This window comes from Copidosoma floridanum, unplaced genomic scaffold, assembly GCF_036245765.1.
Source record: "Copidosoma floridanum isolate Cflo_tuat_1 unplaced genomic scaffold, Cflo_Japanese_pri ptg000016l, whole genome shotgun sequence".
Taxonomy (NCBI): domain Eukaryota; kingdom Metazoa; phylum Arthropoda; class Insecta; order Hymenoptera; family Encyrtidae; genus Copidosoma; species Copidosoma floridanum.
Window position 1 is genome coordinate 15,839,108 of NW_028321893.1, and position 10,525 is coordinate 15,849,632.

Genomic DNA, 10,525 nt, shown 5'->3' on the forward strand with positions numbered 1-10,525 from the left:
TTGATTTTATATCGTACTCTAAAATATTTTATGACAAGTGCATTATCATTATAACTAAAATATAAGATGGTGGATCCAATATAAGGGACCAAAATCTGATCAAGTGCTTAAATCTAGACAAAAATCCCACTCAGGAGTATTCAAGGTCACTGATTACAAATCTAGGATTACGATTTGCGAATTTAAAATGGTGGATGCAATATTGCAGACTACTACACACTTAGTATATGTCAACAGTGGCCAAGATATTTTCAAAATAAATGTAAACAAAACGATTTTCGTTAGTTTAGATAAGTAACAGTTAGAAATTTTCTATTTATCTCCCATAAGTTGTATACCAAAATTAAATTGTATAATTTACTATATTTATATTGCAAGAGTTACAAAGGAAAGCTAACTTTCCTTGTAAAATGGTAGCGAATTATTTTTTTATTTTCCAATTCATAGAAATATACAAAAAAAAATCTTGAAATTAATTATCATCGAGGCTTGTGATGAAATATTATAAACATTTTTAAGTAGATAATAATAATGATATTATACTGAAAATATAGTTCTATGGTGAGATTTTATTTTTTTCTACTTATAATAGTTCAGTAATTATGCGGTGAATACGGTATGTATCACGTTACTGCAACCTGCACACTACCTATTAGACAGCTAGCTTTCACCACGTGAGCGTTATACAATATTTTTCATGTTGGCCTGTTAATATTTTAAAGTTATAGCAGAACATTACCTAAATTTTGTATACCCTTGATTAATGTAGCACTTTCTCGTGAATTTTTGTTGAAGTACAATGGAAAACGTGCTTATACGTATAGAATCAGCTTTTATAAGTAACTTGTTGCGTACTCTAATGCTTTGTGAAATGAACACTTAGCGTTATGATAAGTGTACTAGTGATAGATTATGCATCAGTTGTGTAAAAAACAATTATAAAAATCGAAATCTATTATGAAAAACAATGGGACAAACTTTTTAAGAACAGTATGTTACATTATGCAACAGTACTCTATATTCTACATAATGGATACGATTATCGTTGTAACATTATCAGTGAGAAACAGACATTAATAACTATACAATTAGGGTTTTTTTCAAGTTAACTTTAGTAATTTCTCTGCAGCTGCATCGATTCCAAGTTTCATTTTTTTCTCGTCATTATACCGTTGATATCAAGTTATGTATGTTTGATTTGTAGATAAAAGTAAGGTATCAATCATGTAAAAATCAAATAATCATAATGTGAATATCATACAAATGGTAAATATCTAATGATCCTTGGCTGACAAGTATCCGACAGAGCATACACTACATTTTTACCACAATTATTGAAGTATTGTAAGTTGATGAAAATAAGATCTCACTGAGTATAAATGTTTGTTGAGATTCGGGTACTTAATAATATATCAGTTCGCGATATTGGATCTGGTATCTTGAAGTCACGAATCATGATCCCAGATTCGTAATCAGCGACATTAAATATCCCTGAGTGAGATTTTGGTCTAGATTTAAGCACTTGATCAGATTTCGGTCCACCATATTGGATCCGCCATCTTAAATTTTAATTATTATGATCATGCATTTGTCATAAAATATCTCAGAGTATAATAGAAAATCATTATTGCCCCAGTTAACTCCGTAAAGTAAGACTTATCCATTGAAATAATTGAGTTTTTTTAGCAGGTTTTGCTCATTTTTAACATTTGAGGTTGGGTCAATCAAATTTAAAGTCAGAAATTCAAAATTGGCCTTGACAGATGTCTTGTCAATCATCTCACCTTGAAAATAAGAAAAAATTAACTAAATAGGTAAAAAATTGTGGTCTCTAGATAATTTTGAACAAAAAAAGCCAGTTTGGGCCCACTGTGCGGCGCGGTGGTGGGTGAATTGAGCATGCATATAGATAAAGAAACTTTTAGCGCATGCGCGATTCCAAAGCTCAAAGAACATACGTAACATATTTGATGCTTTGGCATGCAATTGCATTAAACAAATTCTTGATTTAATTTGTAGTATTGTCAAATCTTTAAGTTTATAATGAAAAATTCAATATTCTGGAATGTTAATATAATTTATTGATTTTGCTAAATAATGAGTTCTATTTTTTCTAACCCAGCTGTTAATAGTTTTAAACTGTATTTTATTGGACTATCATTTTTTTTAAGTACTATTTTTAAGTAATAATTAATTAGGTAGATTTGTTTTATTATACAAAAATTCAAATAATAATACTATCTATTTGAAACACATCTCCATGTTTATACGGGATTGAGCTGTGGTTGCCCGTGCCCTGAATCATCAATGGCATTTACCAATGCTCGAGACGAACAATAAATATTATTCTAATGTCTAGCATGACCTAAGTACTGTAGAACACTTTTTACATTGAGGTATGTCCCTAAGTTGCGTGCTCCACTTCTGCATGTGCAATATTAATAGTATAGTAACCTTTGTTTGGTGCGTTATTGACATTCACATTTGGCTAATATAATATCCAAAGTTGATGTCTGGTTCTGTTTCTATGTCGGAAATATATTTGTACTTTCATTATTCCTGGTTCTAGTATTCTATTGTTGTCGAGTAACATTTCAACAAAAAACATCATTATCTTCTCTTTTTTATAGATCCTGTACATATGATGGGGCTAACCCAATTTGAAAAATTCCTATTGGTTATTGTTTTAAATATTTAAATGCTAAAATTTGAAAGTCATGCAACTTTCTCTTTTCCAGCCTAATTCATCTGTTAGTAAAGTGTATCAATAAGCACATGCATATAAACGCAAGACGTTTCATCAACCGAGTAAGCCAATAAAAAATTTTTTTTTGAATTTTGCATTTTTTAAACAAAAACAAAATAGATTTGACTGCTCCTTACCTCTGGATTATCAGCTAAAATTCTGTTTTGTACAATGTTCACTACTGCTGCTATTCGTATCATTTGTTGAGCCGTTTGTACATCAGCACCTTATATAATCATCAAATCGTAAAATTTATTATATCATCATAAAATAGTTTAAAATCGGAAGGTAATTTTCACGCACATAACGACAAAATACTTTTCTAGTAGGCAGAGAATGCGAGCTTTACCTGGGACTATACTTCGAGCTACATGACGTCATAAACTATGTCATTTATGACGTCACATTGACATCGCACTTACGACGTCGCAAAAGAAGTAATTAACGATATCTCATAAGACGTAATTTACGAAGGCAATTGTTTAAAAAAATTTAATTTCAAAGTATTTATAAGCCTCCAAGATACTACCAACAAGATGATAACACTAAAACAGAGGAGTTTAAATAGTTGTTAAAGTTTGAAATTTTTTATCCCAATTGAGGAAAAAAATATTTTACTTTATTATCATCAAAAAAAACTTACCCCTGTTATTATAACCCCCCCGTTTTCGTGTTACTATCGTAATATTAGCACCTGAAGGCTTATAATTTCTTTTGAATCATTTTTTCTACAAAACAACCTATGTAACTAAGGTCTTTTGAGACGTTATGAGTTATGTCTTTAGTAGCATCGTAAATGTGATCATAAATGACGTCATATCTCAAAGTAGGGAAAGTTATTTTGCACTTCCCCTCCCCCCTGAAATCATACAAAAAATGTTATATTTCGACAGTAAAAGGTGAAAAATCATATACGGTACACGAGACGATAGTACAACATTGATTTCTGGCTGCTTGCCTAATTACTCACTCGGGAGGGAATGCTGTACTTCATCCCTTGTGGAATAATATACTATTGAAAATAAGGTATTAAAAATACATAAAAAATATAAAATCTTTATTCTCATCATAAATACGATAAAATTATCAGTTGTGTTTTCAAAGTATTTTTTGTATTTAACTAAAAATTTTTTTTTTTACATTCCATTGATTTTTTTTTTAAATATCAAAAACTAAACATAATTAAAAGCATAATTCTAATGATACCACTTAGATATAAAAAACAGGAAATAATCAACACCTGTTTATCATTGCTCCTGTAATATGGTCTAAGTCGCCATTGTTTGGGAGAACTTGAACGTATTGAACGTTGTTAAGCAATTTGAATATTGATTTCAGATGACCATTTCTTACTTCAACAATTTATTTTATTTTGGTTATGATGCGAGATTGATTAGCATCTTTAGTGGACAGTTTGCGTTCTCCTTGTGCAAGTAACGGAGGCATCTGACAAATTAAACGGGTTTCCTCAAATAACTCAACAGCATCACGATATCCTCTATCAACAACGACAATATATCCTGCTTGAAACTACTCATTGATGTCTATATTATTGTCCAATTCAGTTTGAACCATAGCTGCATCATTTTTTCTATAATCGGAAAAGTAAGGACCGTTAATATTAAGTATTTAGCCATCTAAAGCAACTAGTAGTGCTGGCTTAAACAGATGACGTCCTTTGTGCCAAAAAAATGTCTCACGAAAAGCACAAAAATTTCTGATTTTATATCAATACCTTTATGTTCTGTCAATATATACTATGGCTGCCGCACTATTTGGTTGCAAATTATACAGAGTAGCAACAAAGTCAGAGACATGCTGTTGTATATAATTATCTGTTGTGATTGCATGAAATCCTACACTTTCTGGAACAAATCTTTTGTCGTAAGAGATTGTCTCACGGTGGCAATAGTCATACAGGTCTCTCGTCTAATACTGTACTAGAACTTCGTAGTTAAGAACTCATCCGAAAGGGCTTGTCTTAATTTATATAAAAATATTAGAAAATCTGTCCTTTTTACGTATCGGAATCACTTTTCACAAGGTACTTGGACACAATGGCAAAAAAGTTCATTGAAGCGTCCTTTTGTTAGTGATGTCAAAGTACACATATCTTCATTAGACAAACCACTTTGATTGCTAAATTTTCTTTGCTGTAAAAATTTACGTAACCCTTGCATAAAAGACTGTAAATATCTTTCCTAAATAACACAAGCCAGTTCTATACTTTGCATGTCGTTTAGCAAAAGGCGTGGAATGTAACCATTATTGTCTAAGTGATGGTTACATGATCTCACTATGGTTAGGGAAAAAATATTACAATAATAAAAACCTTCACTTTACATTTATCTGAAAGTCTTTGTATATCATTGACGTTATTGCAAATAAAGCATGGATTATTTTGCTTAAAACATGCAGGAAACGTTTTGGGGTAAGAATTATACATCTGTTTCTGACACTTCTAAGAACAAAGGTCTTCTCATTAAAAACATATTTTTTCGGAATGCATACAGTTTATTTAGTCAAGTAAACAGCTGTAAGAAGTGAAAAAAATTTAATTATGCTAAAAAGTACCGTGCATCCCTTATGCTATAAAATAATTATTGGCCTTAAAAGGCCATTGATTTGCAGTTTCTCCCGTATAATCTGTAAACTGAGATATTTTTTAAAGCTGTAAAGATTTAAAGCTCACAAAAAATATATAATTAAAAAATTTTTTTCTCTTACCTCACAACTTTAAACCAGAGCAACGAAGTCCTGGAGATTCATCTCTACGTTTTTTATCGCAACAAAAGTACAAATACATATTCTACCTATTTAAAAATCTAAAAGATTTAAAAGATTACTATGAGGGTTGTTGTAAAAAGTCGATCTCTCACTTACTAAATTCTTTCATCATTTTCTTGACACCTAAAATTCTATTCATAAGATACATTTGAAGTTTTCCTTCCAATTCGACTTCTTGGGACTTTTGGCATGCTTAAGACTTTTTTGATCCCTAAAGGCTGCTATCTGTCAACATTGTTAAGTTCTAATATATTTGTTGGCAAGGTACTTCGTCGTCCAATTACCCTGAAAAGGACCGGTGAGCTCCTTCAGTAAACTCTCTCTTGACTGAAGTTTCCAGCAACTGTGATTGCCTCTATACCTTAGGGTTGATCTTCTCTGACTTGTTATTGCAACATTACACTAATCAGGAAGAAACCTACAACGTTTGAGACTTTGGAGCTAGTTGTAGAACTCTTTGCCAACGTTTCCTGGTATAACGTTCAGAAAGTTAGTATCTTAAGCACCTGCCCAGCTGCACGAAAAACGACTCTGTTCTTGGTGCAGTGCCAATGATCGACTACGATAATTGTCCACTTCATGGGGCATCTCATAACCACTCTTCACTATCTTTGATTGCAAGTGGCTTTAATTTTACCTCAACGCCACCTAGCGGATCCTACTGAACTAAACGGCGTTGGCCACGATGGTCAAAAGTTTGCTGCCAGCCGCAACCTTCAGAGTGCTTCTTTATCAGCACCACTCCCAGCCCAGCTGTAAAGTATCACTGATGTACACATTTGTGTATATCTATATACAGTTCACAGCGATAATTCACAGCTTGGCCGTTGATGGCGCTGATAAAGAAGCGCTCTGAAGCTTGCAACCGGCAGCAAACTTTTGACCATCGTGGCCAATGCTGGAACTAAAGCGCAAAGCTAGCTTATTTTAGCACAACTTTGAGCTTATTTATCGCTATTGTTAGTAACTTTTTTAAGAAAAAAACTATGAGAAAACCATCTCAGAAGCATCAAGAATCAGTATACAAAATTTCAGCAAAATCGGTTAAGTAGTCTCTGCGGTTAACGATTACAATAGTTTTAGCAACTTTGCTTTATATATTAGTAAGACAAAATATTAGATACCACTTACGTAAAAAATAATTTTTCTTTATTAAAGACGTGTTAAGCCAGTCAAATTAGGAAATTTTATTGTAAATTTATTATCATAAAAAAAATGATGTAATAAAAATTAGTTCCAATAAATCCAATTATACTTCAATAATATTTTCAACTTGTATGTACACATTTTTAGTTTTTTATTTCTAAGTCCAGTATACTCAAAACCCTATTTTTTTTAAAAACAAAAATTACAGGTTGATAGGCAAGATAAATCCAAGCGGAAATTTTTTTGTGATTAAGTAACGAAAAAAAAGAAATAACTGATAGTAATATTTTATAAAGTCCAGATTCTAAACTGTTATACAGTTTAATGAGTATTATTATTAGTTATTATTTTTTATTATTTTTTTTTTTTTTTTTTGTCATGAATGTCATAGAAACATCGAAAAAAGTAGCAACTAGAAACAACTTGTCTGATTAATGATCACTAATTAATACTTGAAAAAACTAATAGCTATTAATAATTGTTGATAATAGATTACATTTGTTGTTTTATATTTTATATTAGATTGAAAAAAATAATAAAAAATGATAAAAAATAATAATCTTCATGGTTACGGTTGTACCGTTCGATCTCAAGAACAAAAAAAAAAAATAACTAATAATAAGTATTTAAAAGTCTTAATAACAACCTGTGACAGACAATGGTAAATAAAAAGTCTTATTACTTGTCTTAAAGATATTAAAAAGTGTTATTATTTTTTTTTATTTCCTACTAGTTTTTGAAAATAACAATTACCAACTTATCAAACAAAATTATTTCCGCTTGGGTATGCATGAGCTTTGCTGATTTCGCTGTTTCAAGTACATGGTTAAGCCCATTGTCTGACCACATCTAGTTGTCAACAACTATTACTTTGCCGACAACAAGCACTCTTATAACTTTTTTCATGACTTTCTGTTATCGCAAGAATATACCATTACAGCGCGCCTGCAGTAGTTTACGGTCAGTTTACGCACGAACCTTGTGTCACCGACAAAGCTGGTAATTCTGATACCAAACTCACGGAAGTAGACGTCAAATTTTTTTGTTAAATCAACACAAACATTTATTATCTCTTGTTTTCTCTATCAATTTCTCTCTTGGACTATAAACGTATGAATATTACTCGTTGTTTTCATAACATAAATTTTCGTAATTTGACTGAATTATATGACTTTTATGTAGTAGCTAACGGAACTTAACAGAATTACTTTGATCATGGCCATGCGTTTACAATTCAGAAAAAATGACTTAACGCACATTACGAATCCTTTTTTACTCCAGTTTTGAACAGTTCCTATAGAAATTTCGATGAGCTACACGTACACTAATTGAGGAGCTGGAAACGAAAAGGGCGCATAAGTTGAGAAACACGTAAAAGTATTGTCCAAGGAGTAAATTTTTCAAACTCACCATATCGATTTTTAAAAAATACTAGCTTGTATAGAATGAAAATCCACACCTTTTTTACATTTACAACTTTTTGAATCAAGTCGTACTTTTTGAGATAAAAAATAAAAACCGCATTTCTTGAAAACTCAAATTCAATCACTTTTAAAAACATAAATTGCTGTTTCTCAGTCAATTATGATCGAAATTGTTTGAAATTTAGTACGGGTACGTGGAATGCCTCAGCGCTGCCGATGAATTAATCAGATTTAGTTGAATTTTTTATAATTAATTAATATTTAATTAGAAGTAGGTAGTGCACGGATTACGAAGGTTGTCATTTTCAATGAAATAAAGTGTGCGGGAAAGTTTCAGCTTGACAAAACTTTCAGCGACAAAGTTGTTCCTCAATATTCGAAGAAGTTTTCCTAAAAGTTTCAAATCGATTTATCAAAAAACAGCCGAGATAGAGAACTTTTTGTAACAACGTGCACGGATGGTAGGCAATAAGCTGTCAACGGCATGCAGCAGACGGCCTAACCTGATGGTGTTGTTGAGCTGGGCGACCGCCGTGGCTCAGTTATTGTCAGCTGTGCACGTTCTATTTATACAAAGTTCTATATTTCGGCTGTTCTTCAAGAATACCTACGCTCCTGAAATGAATAATATAAATGATAAAATCTTGTAAAGAATTGAAGACAATACTATAGTAAGCAACTTTTCTGAATAATTTTATTTAGTTTAATCATTAAAATTTCATTTAACTATTTTATTAAAATTTGACTGTATTCTGTATAAGTAATTTTAATTAATAATTCTCTGTTGATTTTTACATCTGTTTTAATCTGTTTTTTGTCTTGAGTTACTGCTCATCACTTTTTAATTTCTGCTCTTATGCTTTTTTTATGTTTTTATGATCACGCTTAATTTGTACTTTGCTTTTGCCAGCTGCTTTCAAGCTTTTTTTCCGTTCAACAATTTTTTTCAATTTAATTTCTTTTTTCTGGCTAATAGAATCTTCGTTTTTTTTTTCTTTTTGGCTCTGTTTTCAGTTTGTTTTTATTTTCTTGATCAATGTCTTTTTTAACAATCTTTCTTCCTACTTTATCAAAATGTTCTATAAAATATGTTCTACTTTGTGGACTAACATACTTGAGTAAACTTTCAACATCTTTTATTTTTTCACTTGCTAAACCAACTATAGGCGGTGATACGCAGCTGATACTATCAAATTTAATAATTGGCTCTATTGTAAATGATTGTGAATAATTGTCATAGTTTACATAGATATCAACCTTTCCTTGTACGTAAAATTTAATATGAAAAGCTTTGCTCATGTACAAATTTTTTATGTCACCTTTGAATATTTTTTCATAATCTATTAGTTGATATTCTTTTTCTTGCACGATAATAAGCGGCGGCTCTCGAGCACTTTCGATGATTTTGACATATTCTTGTTGAGTTTCAATTCGTTTAAAATGTTTCTTTTTCTGTGAATATAGACCGAAATTACGATCACACTGGTTAAATGAATGTCCTCGAACAGGGTATAAATATTCAATTTCAATATTTAACTCTGATGCTAAGCTAGAAAAAAACCTTAAAATCATATAGTTACGATTTTGACCGCCACAAGCGTCAGAAAAGAGAATAATTTTTTTATGAATCATAGGCTTAAATTCTTTGTTGATAACGAATGAAACAAAATTGCAAACAGTGTTAGCACCTTTCTTAGCAATACCTTCTGGTAGAATAAACATGTAACTGACGTCAGTTTTATGCACATGAACATTAAACACGTATACCCACATTAATCGACGAAAAAATTGATCACAAACAGGTAGTTTGGGTAAAGGAAGATTTTGTGCAAAATCAAACTCAAGAATCAAAGCATTTTCTTCTGAAATCAACTGCTTTTTCATTTTAAAATAAGCTGCTGCCTTATTTTTATGAACTTGAACTTCTTGGCTGATTGCACCAGCAGTTTCACTTTCAAAACAAATGTTGCATACATCTGACCTTGGTAAGTTAAAAGAGAAGCCCGAATGATGATCAAAAAATTTTGCAAAAGATGATTCTCCTATTGGAGGATCTTCTTTGCCAGTTATAGCTGTATAATAAGTCAAAAACGATTCATATAAATTTTTTGAATTAACGGTAGGGTTTTCAAAATACTTCAATGAAGACTTTTCGTATGAATAATGGGGCTGACGATGTGGAATCGATTCACAATGCAATAAAATTAACTGCTTCACTTCTTCCGTCAATTTTGAATTATGAAGATTTTTTTGCCCTCTTTGGTCGTTGAAACTATCTTGATTTAATATTTTTCTCTGGACTGTTCTTATTTTTTTTTCTTCAATTTGAAATAAACTAAGAATAAATTTTTGGTAAACTTGATAAACATCTTCTGACGTATGAAATAAATAAGTCCATATGACTAATCTTTGGGATTTATTA